At 43.7% G+C, this 22,528-nt stretch overlaps 1 protein-coding gene and 1 pseudogene across 2 annotated transcripts in view; both read left to right on the forward strand.

Annotated features, from left to right (window-relative positions):
• The window catches only part of ALPK1 (alpha kinase 1), a 142,708-nt gene that overhangs the window by 40,451 nt on the left and 79,729 nt on the right, over window positions 1-22,528 (forward strand). The gene's annotated exons all lie outside the window — the stretch shown is intronic.
• LOC112624927 lies at window positions 12,595-22,275 on the forward strand (annotated as a pseudogene). Its single transcript, XR_003119489.1, has 3 exons — window positions 12,595-13,326; window position 13,371; window positions 19,471-22,275. The product of XR_003119489.1 is annotated as a regulator of telomere elongation helicase 1-like (transcript).

Consider the following 22,528-nt stretch of genomic DNA (forward strand, 5'->3'; position numbering starts at 1 on the left):
TTTTCCTAGGGAGCACATTCATGCCCATCTGTTGCAGCCTAGAAGGCTGTTCATATATCCACAAGGCCTTCATTTAATTCTTGTCAGAAAGTAATGTAAATCCAGTTTACCTCAGAGGTCGCAGGCGAGATTTATGCCAATGAGCCCCCTGCAATTTACACACACTGTAGTTGTATAGGATGAAAAGAAAGCCTTTCATGTTGGTGCATATTAACAAGAAAGCCTGCCTTCCGAGAGAGGCTTTTTGATTGAGGCTTCTCCTGATTTTAATACAGCCGATGCCAGTTGGTATACCCAGCTTTAGAAAAGGGGGAAAAAAATCTAATCTTTAAACTGAAGTTTCTTCTTTTATAAGACGTAAAAGAGAAAGAGTGAAATCCTAGCAAGTGGCACTGCCATGTCTTTAATTATCTGTTACTAGACAAAACTCCCTCGCACTTGGAGAAGACAGAGTGTGACAGGAGAGCACGTTCCAGCCTGAATTGCTGCGAGTGGAAGTCTAGGGAGAGCTCAGTTGTAAGCAATTATCTTTCCAATGTGAAAATAGTGGGACTGACCAGTTGAATTAGACTTCTGACTTTTTGGCTGTCTCTTTCTAGGATAGTTAGAGAAAAGTATGGAGTTTGATTAACTTGATTTGGACCAGGCTAGGTAGAAATCGATTCATCAGTAAATTGGAAGAAGACATATGTGATATATACAAAGAAAATAATTCATAGAATTATCTTATTGGCAGTCTAAGAGCATTAAAAAGGACTTGGGTTACATCTTTCAATGTATTGATACATTTTGAAATATTCAGGACTGTGTCAGCAGGCTGGAAGGCAAATGGTTTTAAAAGCACTCATGGGGTCAAAGTCTTCTGGAAATTCTGAATACACACCTTATTTAGTATGTGACCTTGGGAAAGTTACTTAACCTCCATGACCCTCAACTTTCTCATCTCTAAAGTGGGGATCATAAAGCCAATATCATAAGGTTTTGTGTCTGAAGTGCACAGCATAGCACCTAAAGTACAGAAAGTATTTAACCAATAGCAATTTTCTCTCTCCAGCTTGTCTTTTGGTGGTACCTGTGACAGCAAATTACGGATTTAAAATGTTAGTTAATTTAGTTCAAAACCTCTAAGCATTCAACCCACCAGACTACTTTTTCATATTTTAAAAAATGTTTAAAGATCAATATTGGAGATTTTCTTTCCCACAGTTTGGAATTTTTGTTGTCAGTTGTTTAATTTTTTAATTCTGTAGAAAGTAGAATAGAAGTGTGTTGGTTTCCGTAAAAGCAGGCATGGCTGCCATGCTCATTCACAGTTGTCGCCTCTGATTTCCCAAGACGGTGTTAATAGGGGGCGTGCTTCTCGTGTTTTTCTAGACAGTGCTCATTTACCCATACTAATGGCTTTGAAATACATGGTATGATTATTTTTGCACCACATTTAATTTTTTGTTTGTATTTTGATTAAGATAACATTAAAGTTCGGCTGTGATTTCTAATACATGCTAACAGGACGATGAGGCACAGTAACCTAGAAGTATTACATGATGTGGATGTAGGTGGAATGGGGCCCTGTTTAAAAATACAATGTGTTGTTGGCAACACATTAAGCAGGTACTCCAAATATGCATAATCTGGACTTAATTACAGAATTGGATAAAGCAGTAGCTTCATTTTGCAGAGTAGTGGTCATATTAGGGAGGCTAAAGCCCAATTTTGTTGGTTATCTTAACCAGGGAAGACGAGATTTCAAATAATTTCAGAACGGGCTCTTGCTGCCTCTCAAAATTCATCAAGACCATTCCTTTTTGTTGGGGTCCTCAAAACAGAATTCTTAAAATTTTTTATTATTAAAAATTTCAAATATGTTGTTACAAAAGTAGAGGAGGCAATGTGGAAACTTCATGTACTCTTATGTAGCTTCAACATTTAGCAGTCCATAGCCAATCTTGACTAATTTACATCTTTAATTTCACCCCACCTCCATGCCTCAAATTATTTTGAAACAAATCTCAGACTTCATATAATTTCATTTCTAAATATTTCAGAATGTATCCCTAAACAATATGAATTCTTGGAGTTTCACTCTTGTTGCCCAGGCTGGAGTGCAATGGTGCAATCTTGGCTCACTGCAACCTTTGTCTCCCAGGTTCAAGCAATTATCCTGTCTCAGCCTCATGAGTACCTGGGATTACAGGCATGCGCCGCCATGCCTGGCTAATTTTGTATTTTTAATGGAGACGGGGTTTCTCCATGTTGGTCAGGCTGGTCTCGAACTCCAGACCTCAGGTGATCTACCCGCCTGGGCTTCCCAAAGTGCTGGGATTACAGGCGTGAGCCACCACACCCAGCCGATATGAACTCTTTTTAAATATAACCACAACTACTTTTATCTCACCTTAAAAATTAACACTAATTCCTTAATATCAGTTATTATATCATATATTATCAGAAATCATGGGACTTTGACTTTTAAAAAAGGAAGTTGATTATTTGAGTCTCATATTACAAATTAGTTGTTTTTGCTTCCATAACACAACAGTTTCATGAGGACTTTTAATGACTTTCATCATGGATTTACGTGGTTGACACGTTTTGCGATATGTGATAGTAACTTTTAGAATAAGAATGTGTCACCTTGTTGAAAAATAAAAATCACACCATCATGACACTCCTACTCCATCTTCATTGATTCATTTGGATAAGTGTTTTCCAAACTTATTGGTCAATGAAATTTTATGTGGATGGCCGTCATATAAAACAGATGGAAATGAAACTGCTCTGGGGCCATGCTGCCAACCAGTCATTTGGCCTACTCTTTCCTCACGTGGGGCATTGCAGGTTTTGATATGTGAAATGCTTTCTTAAGTGTATGCTATTTTCCCATTATGATTTCGGGGTAGGACAAATTGCTGTGTGAAACAGTGTTAAGAATAGAAGATTGCACACATAGCCGACATCGAAAAACAAACAACAATACAATATTTACTTTTTAAGCTTCCTACCAGCAAAAATAATCTTTCACTTAAAGTAATTAAAATGTTTATTGTAATGGGAAAGTCCACTGTGCTTATAAATAACGACCCCACTTCTCAGTTGACTACACTGGGGCCTCCTGGGAGGAGATGTATTTGCTTCCTGTCAGGGCTAATCTATAAATGCAATCACCACTTAGACCTCATCAGTTCTTTTCTTCCCCTTCATTGGTCCCTCTGGACTTATAGTGTAGCTCGAATAAGGTCAAATTAGGATACTTTTTCCCCAGAAAAGTACAGCAGTGGCTATTTCAGTGTTTTAAAATTTGAGAATCAAGCCTAAGAGTCATGTCCTTAAATAAACTACAATATACATTTCTGTCATAGAATCAACATTCTGTTAAAATAATGATTTCTGCTTGTCAGTATGATGATCAGTTTCTTCTCTGCAAAAAGCAGGACACAGAGTGGTCTCAGGTAAAACCACAGTGGCCTTAAAAGCTTGTGTCTAACTTCTGGCACATAATCCTAGTGAGTTGTTGTTTGAACTCTGACAAATCACTGAACTTTTGACTTAATCTTCAAACGGGAGCCATATTCCTTGCTATCTTCCTCACTGTAATCTTATACAAGTGATATCATCAACCTGGTTCCATTTTCTTTGTCAAGATCTAATAATAAATACCTTTTCTTCTAAATACTATAATAGTAGGAAGGATGGAATGAATTCTCCAACTTTCCTAAATTTAAGTAAATTCATCCTGTGGGTCAGAATGTTGCTTTGGAATTTTTTACAAGTTGAATTATAAAATTATGTTTACTTCTCGAATGAAGTTGTTTCTGTGGGTTGAAAATATCTCTTCTGTTTGTCTGGTAACCTTCCAAATACCAAATATGTATACAATGGATACTCAGTAAATGCTTAAATACCATTGAGAAGTTTATAGATACAGTGCATCTTATTCGATGCATTAAACTGCTAAGTTAGCTATGAAAGCCAAGCATTAAGGAAAGAGCAGGAAACAAACAATTATTTTTTGCCAGTAATAGATTGTGTAGAAGCTAATGTGTTTCACTTGCCTATTTCGATTTACTCATTTTTAAAAAATTTCCTGTATCACACTGTTAGCTCTATACTGGCAAATATTCCTTCATTAGCTAAAAGCAAAGAATGGAATTAACACTAAGTCTCAGATCGCCATCCTCCTTATTAGAGAAAGGAGAAAATGAGAGTTCTTCCGCTTGAAGAGCTACCAAAGAAAGTAAGTAGAGTGGTTCAAAAACAATAATCATCCCCTAAGCCAGGTGATTGGCGCTCTGAGCACATTTGCTTTGCAACTGAGCCGCGTTTCACTCAGTCACATAATTCTTATAGAAAGTATAGAATCCTGAAAGTCTAAAACTGTGCTCGTTTTCCAAATCAGCCTGGTGAAATCTCGTTCTTGATTCTCAAATTCAGAATTTCAATTTTAAGTTTAAGGGCCTTAAAACTGCAAGTTATAGAGTGAATAGAAGAAGGCCTGGTTTTCTAATCAAGTCTGTTGGTCTCTGAAGGCTAGCTATGCCAAGGTCTCTGTGCTTTGCACACACCATGAGGTGCTTAGGCGCCGTGTCAAGAGGTAAGTTAACAAAAAATGAAATGTGCTATCTTTTCTTTGCAGACACGTTTTGGGTTTGTTCTCCTTAAGATCAGACAGGACTAGTAGACTTCTGCTGTCGACTGCTTGTCCTACAGAGTCCCTTGCTGCTGGGCTGTACTTAGTTGTCACTCTGTGAATAGCTTGGCGTGTGGGTGTTTGCTGCCTTTGCGCCCGCAAAGTGTGCGGACATCCAGGCGGTTCTCCATTACTGTCTCCTGGCTACTTGAGGACATGCAAGTCCTATTTGTTCCCAAGCCAGTAGGAGGCTCCCTGCCAAGACCCATCGGCTGCTGGTGACATGCACACGCTGTGTGAATCACACAGCCACATGGTGGACTTTCATTATGTCAGCCCAGGAGTGTGGTCTGCCAATCCCCAGGCCAGAGGCCCACCCCCAGGCGCCTTTGACATTTTAAGTATAAAATAAATAAAGAGCTTTGTGTGTGTCTCTGAGCGAAGGAGAAGATGAGGGGCTGTGGGTGTTTCTGTCTGATCTGTAATCCGATGGAGGCTCTTCTTTCCTCTCAGCCACTTCAGGGCGCACTTCTCTGATGCCTCAGACAGAGGCTGGCTGAGTGCTGAGAGGCAAATAGCTGATTAAACCAAGTTGGCTGGATGTGGTTTTTGTTTTTGTCTTGTTTTAAGCAAATGAAATTCACATCTTTTTCCCTGAAAAAGTCTAATAAGTGGTCATAACATTTCAATTATTGAATAGAATTTCTATTCATTAATTGAATATGGATCCAGATAATTATCTATGGGATAATCCCAATGGCAAAAACCGCAATTACTTTTGCATCAACCTAATATTACTTGGCTTTATATTGGAAAAATATCAGGAACCTGAAGACTTGGCATAGTTAAGCAATTTTCTTTCTCAAAAACCTAAACGGTAATGAAGCCAACAAGGAAACTAAATCCAGAGTAAACTAGAAGAAATTGGATGACCTCTTAAAAAATAAAATTTTATTGCTTGAAAACTTTATTGATAGCAATAACTGATACCTATAAAGCACTTACTACGTGCTAGGCAATTTTTTTGTGTTTTACATATGTTAATTCAGTTGATGCTTATAAAACTGTGAGATTGATCCTATTATTACCACTCTCCCCACTTTATTTTTTTTGAGACAGAGTCTTGTTCTGTCACCCAGGCTAGAGTGCAGTGGCGTGATCTCAGCTCACTGCAACTTCCGTCTCCCAGGTTCAAGCAATTCTCCTGCCTCAGCCTCCCGAGTAGCTGGGACTACAGGCGTGTACCACCACACCTGGCTAATATTCTGTGTTTTTAGTAGAGACAGGATTTCACCGTGGTAGCCAGGGTGGTCTCGATCTCCTGACCTTGTGATCCACCTGCCTCAGCCTCCCAAAGCGCTGGGATTACAGGCATGAGCCACTGTGTCCGGCCTATTATTACCCCTTTTTATAGATGAGAAAACTGAGACATGATTTGCCTAAAGCTACTCAGCTAGTAAGTAGCAGAAATTTAAACCTAGGAAGCCTCACTGCAAAGTGCGTGTGCTTAACTTGGCTGTTTATTGATAATCAAAACAGTTAAACCACAATTCTTCATTTCAACATCTTCATTTTTCTGCTCCTGTTATTTCAGGGCCCCCGCATCCCATTTCTCCAAGACAGATGCTCCTTTGTGGGCTATCTCTAACTTCAAAAGCTACATAGTTCTATGCAAAATAAATTAACTTTCCTGGTTGTGAAAATTATAAATACAGATTTTAAAATACTCTGTTGCCAAACGATCCTTAATCCGCACATTTCCTGGCCTCATCAAAATAATGCAATGTTTCACAGTTCCAACAATTTTATATTACAATATGCTTCATGCTGTTTTCATGTACATACCACACCAACATCTGGATCCTCCCTCCTCCCACTCCATCCCTGGAGAGATGCAACAGTTTGGACATTCTGACTTTGTTGGTATAAACAGCACATTTCCGTTGCCTCACCCACTGTGGCACAGACTTAATGGTCAAGGCTACTCCATTTCTTCTTCTGAAGATAAACTATTTCTCTTCCACTAAAATTACTCTTGCTGAGTTTCTCTCCAGACCTCTGGTACCATTTAGTGGAAAGCAAAGTGACCATGCATTTTCAGAAGGAGTCAGGACTCTGCACTCTTATCTTGATCGTCTCTGTGTCATAGATTTTGGAAATCACTCAGCTGACTCCTCTTCACCTCCATAACTCAAGTTCTTTACCTAGAATATAGGTGGACACTATCTGCCTCTCAGAGAATACACCTCAAGTTGAAGGCTCTTTAAGGTTTAGGAAATCTTTTTTCCTACTTTATAACTGCCTCCTACTATCATGATAGTTCTGGATTTGGGGACATATGAAGTGAGTTTATGTGAGTGTTCTCTCATTTGGGGTGCAGAAATGCCGAGAAAACTTTCCTGGAAGTACCATTTTGAAGTCATCAGTGCAGGAGCCTAGAGCCAGGACCAGATGGCAGGCTTGACTCACCTTGACCTGAGATGTTGCTCTTCCAGCTATGTGGGCCAGGCTAACAGTTCGTCAGATGTCACCATGGCTGATGGAGTGGGTAACTGTAGCTGGAGAATATGAGCAGCAGCCTCTGCAGTGATGGCCTTTTCTTTTTCCTATTTTTTCTTCTTCAGGCCGGGAGGTAACCCATTCATGACCCGGAACACTCTCATTGCACTTTCTTGAGAAGTCAAGTTTGGTAAACACGTTCAGCTGCAGTGAACTGGAGAGAGGAGGGTGGGACACAAAGGCAAGAGAGACAGAGGGAAGGGACAGCTTTGGCATCCAATTTCCCATTTTAATAAATTATCCTCAGACTGTAAGTGTTGATATGAAAGTGACATAGCAAAGACCTTCATTTTCACTTACAGAATTTCCTAAAATATACTTTGCTTTAAAAAAAAATCAGACAATTCTTTTCTTTTTTTCTTCATTTGTTTTTTTACAGAGTCTTGTTCTGTCACCAGGCTGGAGTGCAGTGGCACAATCTTGGCTCACTGCAGCCTCTGCCTCCTAGGTTCAAGCAATTCTCCTGCTTCAGCCTCCCAAGTAACTGAGATTACAGGCACACACCACCATGCCTGGCTAATTTTTGTATTTTTAGTAGAGATGGGGATTTGCCATGTTGGCCAGGCTGATCTCGAACTTCTGACCTCAGGTGACCTGCCTGCCTCAACCTCCCAAACTGTTGGGATTACAGATGTGAGCCACTGTGCCCAGTCGTTTATTTCATTTTCTATGTAAATAGAATGAAAAGATAAGTTGAATTTCTTGGCAATCTAGCGTTTCTCGAACTAATAGTTCAAACTGCTTTTATATCATCAATTATCTCAATAGACTATGCTTACCAGGGATCCCCAACATAAGATGAGGATCTCCTCCTCACAGTCTTTGTTCATGTCATTCTCCAACTGGTATTCTTTTACTCACTTCTCCATCCAGCAATTCCAAATCCTATTCCCTCTAGAATTTCCTGTGCAAGTGCCTCTCTCTACTCTGAAAGGATATATCTTTTACCACCTCTCAATGCAGCCCTTGGTTCCAACCCTAAAAGCAGTAAATGATATTCGTTACCTATCCAATACTTCCAGGCTTGGGTTTTCATTTTATTCTTTTTAATATTTTCTTCAAATGTGGAATAGATATCAATAATTTATAAAATAGATGTGATATACATGGAACATGATGAATCCCCATAGGCCAAGCCATCGATTTAAATAGAAAAACATACCACTTGCTTTGAAGTCTCCTCCATACTTCCTTTACATCTTCTTCCTACTCCCCTCAAGAAATCCAGAATTCTGAGTTTTACTTAATCACTACTTTTCTTTGTAATTTTACTATATACAATCATCCCTTGGTATCCATGGGAGATTGCTTCCAGGATCCCTAGGATACCAAAATTCTTGGATGCTTAAGTCTCTGATATTATAGAAAATGGCAAAATATTTGTATATAACCTACACATATTCTTACCCATATACTTTAAATAATCTCTAGGTTACTTGTAATACCTAATACATGTAAGTGCTATGTAAATAGTTGTTATATTGTATTTTTTTATTTGTATCATTTTTATTGTGTTTTTAAAAAATATTTTGCTTTTTTTGTTTGTTTTTTTTTGAGACGGAGTCTCGCTCTGTTGCCCAGGCTGGAGTGCAGCGGCGCAACCTCGGCTCACTGCAAGCTCCGCCTCCCAGGTTCACGCCATTCTCCTGCCTCAGCCTCCCGAGTAGCTGGGACTACAGGCACCCGCCACCACACCCGGCTAATCTTTTGTATTTTTAGTAGAGGCAGGGTTTCACAGTGTTAGCCAGGATGGTCTCAATCTCCTGACCTCGTGATCTGCCCGCCTTGGCCTCCCAAAGCTCTAGGATTACAGGTGTGACCCACCGCACCTGGCCTTTTAAAAATATTTTGATCCACAGGTGGTTGAATTCATAAATGTGGAACCCACAGATACAAAAGGCCAACTGTATATTTGTATCCTGTAACAATATATTGTTTGGTTATGTTTGTAAATTTTATGCATGCATTCCTCTGTGACTGCTTTTTATATTTCTAAGATTTACCCATGTTGTTATATGTAACTATAAGTTATTCATTTGTTTATTTTTTCCCAATGTATGAATGTACTTCAGTTTCCTTCCTTCCTTTCTCTCTCTCTTTCTTTCTTTCTCTCTCTCCTTTCTTTCTCTCTCTCCCTTCCTTTATTTCTTTCTCTTTCTTTTTCTTCTTCCTTTCCTTTCCTTTTTTTTTTTTTTTTTTTTTTTTTTTTTTTTTTGAGATAGGGTGTCATTCTGTCACCCAGGCTGAACTGGACTGCACTGGTGCAATCTCAGCTCATTGCAACCTCTGCCTACCAGGCTCAAGACATCCTCCTACCTCAGCCTTCTGAGTAGCTGGGACCACAGGTGCATGCCACCACACCTGGTTAATTTTTGTATTTTTTGTAAAGATGGAATTTTTCCATGTTATTCAGGCTGGTCTTGAACTACTGGGCTCAAGCGATCCGCCTGCCTCAGCCTCCCAAAATGCTGGGATTACAGGTATGAGCATCACACCTGGCCGTAATTCACTTTTCTAATCCACTCTCCCCATGAGGGACATATGGTTTGTTTCCTTTTGCTTGTTTGCTAATTACAAACTGTGTCACTATGAAAATTCTTATACATAGCCCCTAGATACAGATACAAGAATTTCTCTAAATTAGAGTATATACTTGAGAGTGGACACTGGGTCAGTGAGTGTGCATCTTTGATTTTACTGGATAATGCCAAACTGTATGTTCCAATAATGGTGACTTGGAGTAACTAACACTGACTGTTCTTGACAATTGTAACTATCCAGTTGCTTTTTTTTTTCAATCAAGAAGTTGCGAAGGGGCCAAGCGTGGGGGCTCACGCCTGTAATCTCAGCACTTTGGGAAGCTGAGGTGGGTGGATCACTTGAGGTCAGGAGTTCAAGACCAGCCTGGCCAACATGGCAAAACCCTGTCTCTACTAAAAATACAAAAAATTAGCCAGGTGTGGTGGCCCGGGCCTGTAATCCCAGCTACTCGGAAAGCTGAAGCAGGAGAATTGCTTGAACCTGAGAGGCAGAGGTTTCAGTGAGCCAAGATTGCACCATTGCACTCCAACCTGAGCTACAGAGTGAGACTCTGTCTCAAAATAAATAAATAAATAAATAAATAAATAAATAAATAAATAAGTTGTGAAGGGTTTTCCAATGTGGTTTGAGCTTGTATTTCCTGATTACTAACGAAGTCAGACACTTTTCATGTGTTTATTAGCCAGTCACATTTCTTCTCCTGTGAAGTGCCTGTTCAAGTCTTTTGTCTATTCTTTTCCTACTACGTGGTTGGTCTTTTTCTATTGATTTACAGAAATTCTTTATGTATTCAGGGTAGAAATCTTTTGTCAGCTACCAAAGCTACAAATACTGTCTCCCAGTTTGTGATTTTTCTTTCCATTTTTTTATGGTGTCATTTTACTAATCAGAAGTTTATCCTTAATTACAATCTTTTCCCTTATGATTTGGTTGCTTTTTGCAAGCAATTAAAAAATTTTTTTCCTAATGAAAGGTATTCTCTATTAGATATTCTCTTTTACACATTGTGTAGTTTCGTCTTTCACCTTTAAGTTTTTAACTAATATTGATTTGAAATAAATAAATAACCAGTTAGCTCAATGCCATATATCAAGCTCTGTAATAAATCAAGTTCCCGTATATATGTAGGTCTCTTGCTGGACTCCTTATTTTATTTGTAAGGTCAATTTTTCTTTTACCATTTTTTGTTTTGTTTTGTTTTGTTTTTGATTTTGTTTTTTGTTTTCAGACAGAGTCTTAACTCTATCAGCCAGGGGCTGGAGTGTAATGGCATGATCTTGGCTCACTGCAGCCTCCATCTCCCAGGTTCAAGTGAGTCTCGAGCCTCAGCCTCCCAAGTAGCTCGGATTACAAGCATGAGCCACCACACCCAGCTAATTTTTGTGTTTTTAGAACATATGGGGTTTCACCATGTTGTCCAGGCTGGTCTCAAACTCCTGGCCTCAAGTGATCCGCCCACCTCGGCCTCCCAAAGTGCTGGAATTACAAGCATGAGCCACCATGCCTGGATTGTAAGGTCAATTTTTCTAAGTGCCAATAATTTTTGCATCATTTAATTATATATTTATTATTGACGTTTGGTATAACACTGTGCTCTCCTCATTGTTCTTTATCAGGAATGTCTTTATTATTCTTGAACTGTTTTTCCATAGAAATTTTAAAATCACCTTTTTAGGTTACACACAAAGACACATAGACACAAACAGAACTGTTGAGATTTTGACTGCAGTTGCATTAAAGTTATAGATTAATTTGAATGTTGAGTTTTCCAGACCACAAACATGGAATATCTCCTCGTGTCTTCCCATGAGGTAAATGTTATAATTTTTTCTCTGAAAGTCTTGTGCACATATTAGAATTAATCTCAGATACTTCATATATATTACTTTTATACCTTACATATTTTGTACCATTGTAAATGATATATTTTTATTAAATTTCATTTTCTAAGCATTTGTTGCAAATTTAAGATATTTTGCCTAAGGTTAGATTTATCGCGTTGTTGAACGATTCTAAAATTTTGTTGGTAAAATTATGTTTCAAGTCCGCCTTGCTGTCAGCCAGTGCTGGATGCAGAGGACTCAGGGAGGCCCACCCGGACCAGTGCGGGAGACAGCGACCCGAGCAGAAGCTGGACCGAGCGGGAGAGGAAGGAGAGGAGAGTCAGGGCTCTCATGAGCCGGGTCCTGGGCAAGGGGCAGCCGTTTTCAGATTTTCAGGAAAGCGGTCTGCTCACACTCGGGCAGTAAAAAGACGCCTCTGGGGAGGAGGCCCACGCAGCTCTCCGGGCAGTGGTGGTGGCTGGGCCTAGGGAGGTGGCAGTGGAACGGAGACCCTGGTGGGGGATGACATCAAGGGAGGAGACGGGCGGGACCCCAGATTTCTGCCTGTGGGCGATGGAAGTGAGGTTCACTGAGCAGGGAAGCTGGACACAGAACGCGCAAAGGGCAGAGTAGACAGCTGGTGGCCGAAGAGCAGGCGGACCCCCTCCGCGGGGGGGAAGTTTCCGATGGGACACAAAGCAGCTGACCGGAAGTGGGGGCGAAAGTGCAGCGCGCTCAGGGGCGACTGAGCGCCTTAGCCCGCGAAGTCTGAATTGCCTGACAGCGGGGGACGCGGTGGCAGCGCTCGACTGGAGTCGGTGGAGTTTCTGAGGGCCTCCGGTTCTGGAAGGCTCGCTGCAGAGACAAGAGAGGAACCTGTTCCATAGGGATTCTAGAAGAGAACAGCGTTGTGTCCCAGTGCGCATGCTCGCATCAATTATCCAGCGTGGTCGAGACCCTGACTTGTTTGGAGTAGTTTTTTCGCACCGACCCGAATAGCCTGCCCCTCAGCCACACTCTGTGCCCTCCTGAGAACAGGCTGATATGCCCAAGATAGTCCTGAATGGTGTGACCATAGACTTCCCTTTCCAGCCCTACAAATGCCAACAGGAGTACATGACCAAGGTCCTGGAATGTCTGCCGGAGAAGGTGAATGGCATCCTGGAGAGCCCCACCCACACAGGGAAGACACTGCCCCCTGTGCACCGCGCTGGCCTGGTGAGAACACCCAAGACACCATCTTTACCTGCAATATTGCCAAGAGGGTGCAAGGGGAGCTTCTGGCAGATCGGGCCTTTGACATCCTGGGACAGTGCTGCTGCTGCTGCTGTTGGAGACCCCATAGCTTGTAACACGGACATCCCAAAGATCATTTACGCCTTTAGGACCCTCTTACAACTCACACAGGTCATCAACGAACTTCGGAACATCTCCTACCGGCCTAAGGTGTGTGTGCTGGGCTCCCAGGAGCAGCTGTGCATCCACTCTGAGGTGAAGAAGCAGAAGAGTAACCACATGAAGATCCACTTGTGCCGCAAGAAGGTGGCAAGTCACTCTAATTTCTACAACAATGTAGAAGAGAAAAGCCTGGAACAGGAGCTGGTCAGCCCCATCCTGGACATCAAGGACTTGGTCAAGAGGGGAAACAAGCATGGGGTATGCCCTTATTACCTGTCCCGGAACCTGAAGCAGTAAGCCGACATCATCTTCATGCCGTACAGTTACTTGTTGGATGCCAAGAGGCGCAGAGCACACAACATTGACCAGAAGGGGACAGTCCTGATCTTTTTTTTTTGTTTTTTTTATACTTTAAGTTCTAGGGTACATGTGCACATGTGCATAACGTGCACGTTTGTTACATATGTATACTTGTGCCATGTTGCTGTGCTGCACCCATCAACTCGTCATTTACATCAGGTATAAATCCTATGCAATCCCTCCCCCCTCCCCCCTCCCCATAATAGGCCCCAGTGTGTGATGTCCCCCTTCCCGAGTCCAAGTGATCTCATTGTTCAGTTCCCACCTATGAGTGAGAACATGCGGTGTTTGGTTTTCTGTTCTTGTGATAGTTTGCTAAGAATGATGGTTTCCAGCTGCATCCATGTCCCTACAAAGGACACAAACTCATCCTTTTTGATGGCTGCATAGTATTCCATGGTGTATATGTGCCACATTTTCTTAATCCAGTCTGTCACTGATGGACATTTGGGCTGATTCCAAGTCTTTGCTATTGTGAATAGTGCCGCAATGAACATATGTGTGCATGTGTCTTTATAGCAGCATGATTTATAATCCTTTGGGTATATCCCCAGTAATGGGATGGCTGGGTCATATGGTACGTCTAGTTCTAGATCCTTGAGGAATCGCCATACTGTTTTCCATAATGGTTGAACTAGTTTACAATCCCACCAACAGTGTAAAAGTGTTCCTATTTCTCCACATCCTCTCCAGCACCTGTTGTTTCCTGACCTTTTAATGATTGCCATTCTAACTGGTGTGAGATGGTATCTCATTGTGGTTTTGATTTGCATTTCTCTGATGGCCAGTGATGCTGAACATTTTTTCATGTGTCTGTTGGCTGTATGAATGTCTTCTTTTGAGAAATGTCTGTTCATATCCTTTGCCCACTTTTTGATGGGGTTGTTTGGTTTTTTCTTGTAAATTTGTTTGAGTTCTTTGTAGGTTCTGGATATTAGCCCTTTGTCAGATGAGTAGATTGCAAAAATTTTCTCCCATTCTGTAGGTTGCCTGTTCACTCTGATGGTAGTTTCTTTTGCTGTGCAGAAGCTTTTTAGTTTAATTAGATCCCATTTGTCAATTTTGGCTTTTGCTGCCGTTGCTTTTGGTGTTTTAGACATGAAGTCTTTGCCCATGCCTATGTCCTGAATGGTACTACCTAGGTTTTCCTCTAGGGTTTTTATGGTATTAGGTCTAACATTTAAGTCTCTAATCCATCTTGAATTAATTTTCGTATAAGGAGTAAGGAAAGGATCCAGTTTCAGCTTTCTACTTATGGCTAGCCAGTTTTCCCAGCACCATTTATTAAATAGGGAATCCTTTCCTCATTTCTTGTTTCTCTCAGGTTTGTCAAAGATCAGATGGCTATACATGTGTGGTATTATTTCTGAGGACTCTGTTCTGTTCCATTGGTCTATATCTCTGTTTTGGTACCAGTACCATGCTGTTTTGGTTACTGTAGCCTTGTAGTATAGTTTGAAGTCAGGTAGTGTGATGCCTCCAGCTTTGTTCTTTTGACTTAGGATTGTCTTGGAGATGCGGGCTCTTTTTTGGTTCCATATGAACTTTAAAGCAGTTTTTTCCAATTCTGTGAAGAAACTCATTGGTAACTTGATGGGGATGGCATTGAATCTATAAATAACCTTGGGCAGTATGGCCATTTTCACGATATTGATTCTTCCTATCCATGAGCATGGTATGTTCTTCCATTTGTTTGTGTCCTCTTTTATTTCACTGAGCAGTGGTTTGTAGTTCTCCTTGAAGAGGTCCTTTACATCCCTTGTAAGTTGGATTCCTAGGTATTTTATTCTCTTTGAAGCAATTGTGAATGGAAGTTCATTCCTGATTTGGCTCTCTGTTTGTCTGTTACTGGTGTATAGGAATGCTTGTGATTTTTGCACATTAATTTTGTATCCTGAGACTTTGCTGAAGTTGCTTATCAGCTTAAGGAGATTTTGGGCTGAGACAATGGGGTTTTCTAAATATACAATCATGTCATCTGCAAACAGGGACAATTTGACTTCTTCTTTTCCTAACTGAATACCCTTGATTTCTTTCTCTTGCCTAATTGCCCTAGCCAGAACTTCCAACACTATGTTGAATAGGAGTGGTGAGAGAGGGCATCCCTGTCTTGTGCCAGTTTTCAAAGGGAATTTTTCCAGTTTTTGCCCATTCAGTATGATATTGGCTGTGGGTTTGTCATAAATAGCTCTTATTATTTTGAGGTACGTTCCATCAATACCAAATTTATTGAGCGTTTTTAGCATGAAGGGCTGTTGAATTTTGTCAAAAGCCTTTTCTGCATCTATTGAGATAATCATGTGGTTCTTGTCTTTGGTTCTGTTTATATGCTGGATTATGTTTATTGATTTGCGAATGTTGAACCAGCCTTGCATCCCAGGGATGAAGCCCACTTGATCATGGTGGATAAGCTTTTTGATGTGCTGCTGAATCCGGTTTGCCAGTATTTTATTGAGGATTTTTGCATCGATGTTCATCAGGGATATTGGTCTAAAATTCTCTTTTTTGTTGTGTCTCTGCCAGGCTTTGGTATCAGGATGATGTTGGCCTCATAAAATGAGTTAGGGAGGATTCCCTCTTCTTCTATTGATTGGAATAGTTTCAGAAGGAATGGTACCAGCTCCTTCTTGTACCTCTGGTAGAATTCAGCTGTGAATCCGTCTGGTCCTGGACTTTGGTTGGTTGGTAGGCTATTAATTATTGCCTCAATTTCAGAGCCTGTTATTGGTCTATTCAGGGATTCAACTTCTTCCTGGTTTAGTCTTGGAAGAGTGTAAGTTAGGAAATTATCCATTTCTTCTAGATTTTCTAGTTTATTTGCGTAGAGGTGTTTATAGTATTCTCTGATGGTAGTTTGTATTTCTGTGGGGTCGGTGGTGATATCCCCTTTATCATTTTTTATTGCATCTATTTGATTCTTCTCTCTTTTCTTCTTTATTAGTCTTGCTAGCGGTCTGTCAATTTTGTTGATCTTTTCAAAAAACCAACTCCTGGATTCATTGATTTTTTGGAGGGTTTTTTGTGTCTCTATCTCCTTCAGTTCTGCTCTGATCTTAGTTATTTCTTGCCTTCTGCTAGCTTTGGAATGTGTTTGCTCTTGCTTCTCTAGTTCTTTTAATTGTGATGTTAGAGTGTCAATTTTAGATCTTTCCTGCTTTCTCTTGTGGGCATTTAGTGCTATAAATTTCCCTCTACACAGAGCTTTAAATGTGTCCCAGAGATTCTGGTATGTTGTATCTTTGTTCTCATTGGTTTCACAGAACATCTTTATTTCTGCCTTCATTTCGTTATGTACCCAGTAGTCATTCAGGAGCAGGTTGTTCAGTTTCCATGTAGTTGAGCGGTTTTGATTGAGTTTCTTAGTCCTGAGTTCTAGTTTGATTGCACTGTGGTCTGAGAGACAGTTTGTTATAATTTCTGTTCTTGTACATTTGCTGAGGAGTGCTTTACTTCCAATTATGTGGTCCATTTTGGAATAAGTGCGATGTGGTGCTGAGAAGAATGTATATTCTGTTGATTTAGGGTAGAGAGTTCTATAGATGTCTATTAGGTCTGCTTGCTGCAGAGATGAGTTCAATTCCTGGATATCCTTGTTAACTTTCTGTCTCATTGATCTGTCTAATGTTGACAGTGGAGTGTTGAAGTCTCCCATTATTATTGTATGGGAGTCTAAGTCTCTTTGCAGGTCTCTAAGGACTTGCTTTATGAATCTGGGTGCTCCTGTATTGGGTGCATATATATTTAGGATAGTTAGTTCTTCCTGTTGAATTGATCCCTTTACCATTATGTAATGGCCGCCTTTGTCTCTTTTGATCTTTGATGGTTTAAAGTCTATTTTATCAGAGACTAGTATTGCAACCCCTGCTTTCTTTTGTTCTCCATTTGCTTGGTAAATCTTCCTCCATCTCTTTATTTTGAGCCTATGTATGTCTCTGCGTGTGAGATGGGTCTCCTGAATATAGCAGACTGATGGGTCTTGACTCTTTATCCAGTTTGCCAGTCTATGTCTTTTAATTGGAGCATTTAGTCCATTTACATTTAAGGTTAAGATTGTTATGTGTGAACTTGATCCTGCCATTATGATATTAACTGGTTATTTTGCTCGTTAGTTGATGCAGTTTCTTCCTAGCCTCGATGGTCTTTACATTTTGGCATGTTTTTGCAATGGCTGGTACCGGTTGTTCCTTTCCATGTTGAGTGCTTCCTTCAGGGTCTCTTGTAAGGCAGGCCTAGTGGTGACAAAATCTCTAAGCATTTGCTTATCTGTAAAGGATTTTATTTCTCCTTCACTTATGAAACTTAGTTTGGCTGGATATGAAATTCTGGGTTTAAAATTCTTTTCTTTAAGAATGTTGAATATTGACCCCCACTCTCTTCTGGCTTGTAGAGTTTCTGCCGAGAGATCTGCTGTTAGTCTGATGGGCTTCACTTTGTGAGTAACCCGACCTTTCTCTCTGGCTGCCCTTAAGATTTTTTCTTTCATTTCAACTTTGGTGAATCTGGCAATTATGTGTCTTGGAGTTGCTCTTCTCGAGGAGTATCTTTGTGGTGTTCTCTGTATTTCCTGGATTTGAATGTTGGCCTGCCCTACTAGGTTGGGGAAGTTCTCCTGGATGATATCCTGAAGAGTGCTTTCCAACTTGGTTCCATTTTCCCCCTCACTTTCAGGCACCCCAATCAGATGTAGATTTGGTCTTTTTACATAATCCCATACTTCTTACAGGCTTTGTTCATTTCTTTTTCTTCTTTTTTCTTTTGGTTTCTCTTCTCACTTCATGCTGATACTCTTTCTTCCAGTTGATCGAGTCGGTTACTGAAGCTTGTGCATTTGTCACGTATTTCTCGTGTCATGGTTTTCATCTCTTTCATTTCGTTTAGGACCTTCTCTGCATTAATTACTCTAGCCATCAATTCTTCCACTTTTTTTTCAAGATTTTTAGTTTCTTTGCGCTGGATACGTAATTCCTCCTTTAGCTCTGAGAAGTTTGATGGACTGAAGTCTTCTTCTCTCATCTCATCAAAGTCATTCTCCGTCAAGCTTTGATCCGTTGCTGGCAATGAGCTGCGCTCCTTTGCCGGGGGAGATGCGCTTTTATTTTTTGAATTTCCAGCTTTTCTGCCCTGCTTTTTCCCCATCTTTGTGGTTTTATCTGCCTCTGGTCTTTGATGATGGTGACGTACTGATGGGGTTTTGGTGTAGGTGTCCTTCCTGTTTGATAGTTTTCCTTCTAACAGTCAGGACCCTCAGCTGTAGGTCTGTTGGAGATTGCTTGAAGTCCACTCCAGACCCTGTTTGCCTAGGTGTCAGCAGCAGAGGCTGCAGAAGATAGAATATTGCTGAACAGCGAGTGTACCTGTCTGATTCTTGCTTTGGAGGCTTCCTCTCAGGGGTGTACTCCACCCTGTGAGGTGTGGGGTGTCAGACTGCCCCTAGTGGGGGATGTCTCCCAGTTAGGCTACTCAGGGGTCAGGGACCCACTTGAGCAGGCAGTCTGTCCCTTCTCAGATCTCAACCTCCGTGTTGGGAGATCCACTGCTCTCTTCAAAGCTGTCAGACAGAGTCGTTTGCGTCTGCAGAGGTTTCTGCTGCTTTTGTTGTTATCTGTGCCCTGTCCCCAGAGGTGGAGTCTACAGAGACAGGCAGGTTTCCTTGAGCTGCTGTGAGCTCCACCCAGTTCAAGTTTCCCAGCGGCTTTGTTTACCTACTTAAGCCTCAGCAATGGCGGGCGCCCCTCCCCCAGCCTCCCTGCTGCCTTGCCGCGATATCGCAGACTGCTGTGCTAGCAATGAGGGAGGCTCCGTGGGCGTGGGACCCTCCCGGCCAGGTGTGGGATATTATCTCCAGGTGTGCCTGTTTGCTTAAAACGCAGTATTGGGGTGGGAGTTACCCAATTTTCCAGGTGTTGTGTGTCTCAGTTCCCCTGGCTAGGAAAAGGGATTCCCTTTCCCTTTGCACTTCCCAGGTGAGGCGATGCCTCACCCTGCTTCAGCTCTCGCTGGTCGGGCTGCAGCAGCTGACCAGCACCGATTGTCCGGCACTCCCTAGTGAGATGAACCCAGTACCTCAGTTGAAAATGCAGAAATCACCGGTCTTCTGTGTCACTCGCGCTGGGAGTTGGAGACTGGAGCTGTTCCTATTCGGCCATCTTGCTCCGCCCCCAGTCCTGATCTTTGATGAAACTCACAACGTGGAGCTCTGTGAAGAATTGGCATCCTTTGACCTGACACCCCATGAACTAGCTTTGGGACTGGACATCATAGACCAGGTGCTGGAGGAGCAGATCAAGGCGGCGCAGCAGGCTGAGCCCCACTCAGAGTTCAGTGGGACCCCACCAGCTCAGGGCTGAACATGGAGCTGCAAGACATTGCAAAGCTGAAGATGATCCTGCTCTGCCTGGAGTAGGCCATCAATGCCATTGAGCTCCCTGGAGATGACAGCGGTGTCACCAAGCCTGGGAGCTACATCTTTGAGCTGTTTGCTGAAGCCCAGATCATGTTACAGACCAATGGCTGCATCCTGGACTCGCTGGACCAGATCATCCAGCACCTGGCAGGACATGCTGGAGTGTTCGCCAACAAGACCGGACTGCAGAAGCTGGCGGATATCATCCAGATCATGTTCAGTGTAGACCCCTCTGAGGGTGGCCCTGGTTCCCTGGCAAGGCTAGGGGCCTATAAAGTGCACATCCATCCTGATGCCCGTCACCAGAGGGCGGCTCAGCCATCTGATACCTGGAGCACCACTGCAGCCAGAAAGCGAGGGAAGGTGCTGAGCTACTGGTGCTTCAGTCCTGGCCACACCATGCGCAAGCTGGTCCGTCAGGGCGTCTGCTTTCTCATCCTCACTGGTGGCACGCTGGCCCCAGGATCCTCCTTTGCCCTGGAGATGTAGATCCCTTTTCCAGTCTGCCTGGAGAACCCACACATCATCGACAAGCACCAGATCTGGGTGGGGATCGTCCTCAGAGGCCCTGACGGAGCCCAGTTGAGTTCAGCGTTTGACAGACGGTTTTCCGAGGAGTGCTTGTCCTCCTTGGGGACGGCTCTGGGCAACATCACCCGCATGGTGCCCTATGGGCTCCTGATCTTCTTCCCTTCATATCCCATCATAGAAAAGAGCCTGGAGTTCTGGCGGGCCTGTGTCTTGGCTAGGAGGCACTGAAGCCTCTGTTTGTGGAGCCCAGGAGCAAAGGCAGCTTCTCTGAGACCATGAGTGCTTACTAAGCGAGGATTGCCTCCCCCGGGTCTATCGGTGCCATCTTCCTGGCGGTATGCCAGGGAAAGGCCAGGGAGGGGCTGGACTTCTCAGACAATAATGGCTGTGGTGTGATCGTCACGGGCCTCCCATAGCCCCCACACATGGACCCCTGGTTGTCCTCAAGATGCAGTTCCTGGACGAGATGAAGGGCCAGGTTGGGCCTGGGAGCCAGTTCCTGTCTGGGCAGGAGTGGTACCGGCAGCAGGCATCCAGGGCTGTGAACCAGGCCATCGGGCAAGTGATCCGGCACTGCCAGAACTACGGGGCTGTCTTCCTCTGTGACCACAGGTTCGCCTTTGCCGACCCCAGAGCCCAGCTGCCCTCCTGGGTGTGTCCCCACATCAGGGTGTACAACAACTTTGGCCATGTCATCCAAGACATGGCCCAGTTCTGTGTTGCTAAGTGAACTATGCCAGCACCACGCCCCGGGCTGCAGCATCCGGTTTGTGTGAGGGAGAAGATGCTGTCAGGGTGGCTAAGTCACCTGGCCCCCTCCTTTCCACCAGGAAAGCTAAGAGTCTGGACCTGCACGTCCTCAACCTGAAGCAGAGGCCGTCAGGGTCACCAGCTGCTGGTGGTGGGCTGGGGGGCCCTGGCGAGGAGCAAACCCACAGGTGCTCCACCCTGTCCCTCCCATCTAAGAGGCTGGCAGAGGAACCGCAAGGAAGGAGGAAGAAGATCCGGCTGGTCAGCCAGTCGGAGGAGCCCATGGCTGGTGCACAGGCAGACAGAGCCAAGCTCTTCATGGTGGCCGTGAAGCAGGAGCTGAGCCAAGCCAACTTCGCCACCTTCACCCAGGTCCTACAGGACTACAAGGGTTCCGATGACTTAGCTGCCCTGGCGGCCTGTCTTGGCCTCCTCTTTGCTGACGACCCCAAGAAGCACAGCCTGCTCCAAGGCTTCTACCAGTTTGTGTGGCCCCACCACAAGCAGCAGTTTGAGGAGGTCTGTATACAGCTAACAGGACAAGGCTGCAGCTATCAACCTGAGCACAGCATGCCCCGAAGGCAGCGGGCACAGCCAGCCCTGGACCCTGCTGGAAGGACAGCACCGGATCCCAAGCTGACCCTGTCCAAGGCTGTGACCCAGCAGCTGGACCCCAGAGAGCACCTGAACCAGGGCAGATCCCACCTGTCCCCCAGGTCACCCCCCACAGGAGACCCTGGCAGGTACCCACAGTGGGGGTCCAGAGTGCCCAGAGCAGGGAAGCAGGGCCAGCACACCGTGAGTGCTTACCTGGCAGATGCCCGCAGGGCCCTGGGGTCCACAGGCTATAGCCAGCTCTTGGCAGCACTGACAGCCTACAAGCAGGATGACGACCTGGACAAGATGCTGGCCGCACTGGCCGCACTGACCATTGCAAAGCCTGAGGACTTCCCCCTGCTGCAGAGGTTCAGCATGTTTGTGCATCCACACCACTAGCAGCACTTCTTGCAGACATGCACAGACCTGGCCAGCCGGCACTCCTACCCAGGCATGGAGCCGCCAGTACCCCAAGAGAAGAGTCTTGCCACACTCCTGTGCTCACCCACGGGGCTTCCCAATCAGACCCCTCATGGTGTGAGAAGCCTGGGAAGACCCAGAGCAAGATCTCATCCTTCCTTAGACAGAGGCCAGCAGCGGTCTTGGGGGAGGATGGTGTGGCTGCAGGGCCAAGCCAGTCCCCCGGACCTCCCCACACGCATGCAGCGTCTGAATGGGGCCTCTAGGACGTGCCCAGCCTGCCACACTGCCTGCAGGAAGCAGAGCATCACTCAGGTCTTCTGGCCAGAGCCCTAGTGAGTGCCCATGGAGGCCCTCAGCATGCCCAATGTGGCTTGATCACCTGCCTGTCCGGCTCTTGTGGGCCAAGAACCCACCCAACAGAATAGGCCAGAGAACACTTAAAATCTACTCTTAGCAATTTGCAAGCATACAATAGAATTATTTTCAATAACTATAGTTATTAACTATAGTCACCAG

Source organism: Theropithecus gelada, chromosome 5 (genome assembly GCF_003255815.1).
Source record: "Theropithecus gelada isolate Dixy chromosome 5, Tgel_1.0, whole genome shotgun sequence".
Taxonomy (NCBI): Eukaryota; Metazoa; Chordata; class Mammalia; order Primates; family Cercopithecidae; genus Theropithecus; species Theropithecus gelada.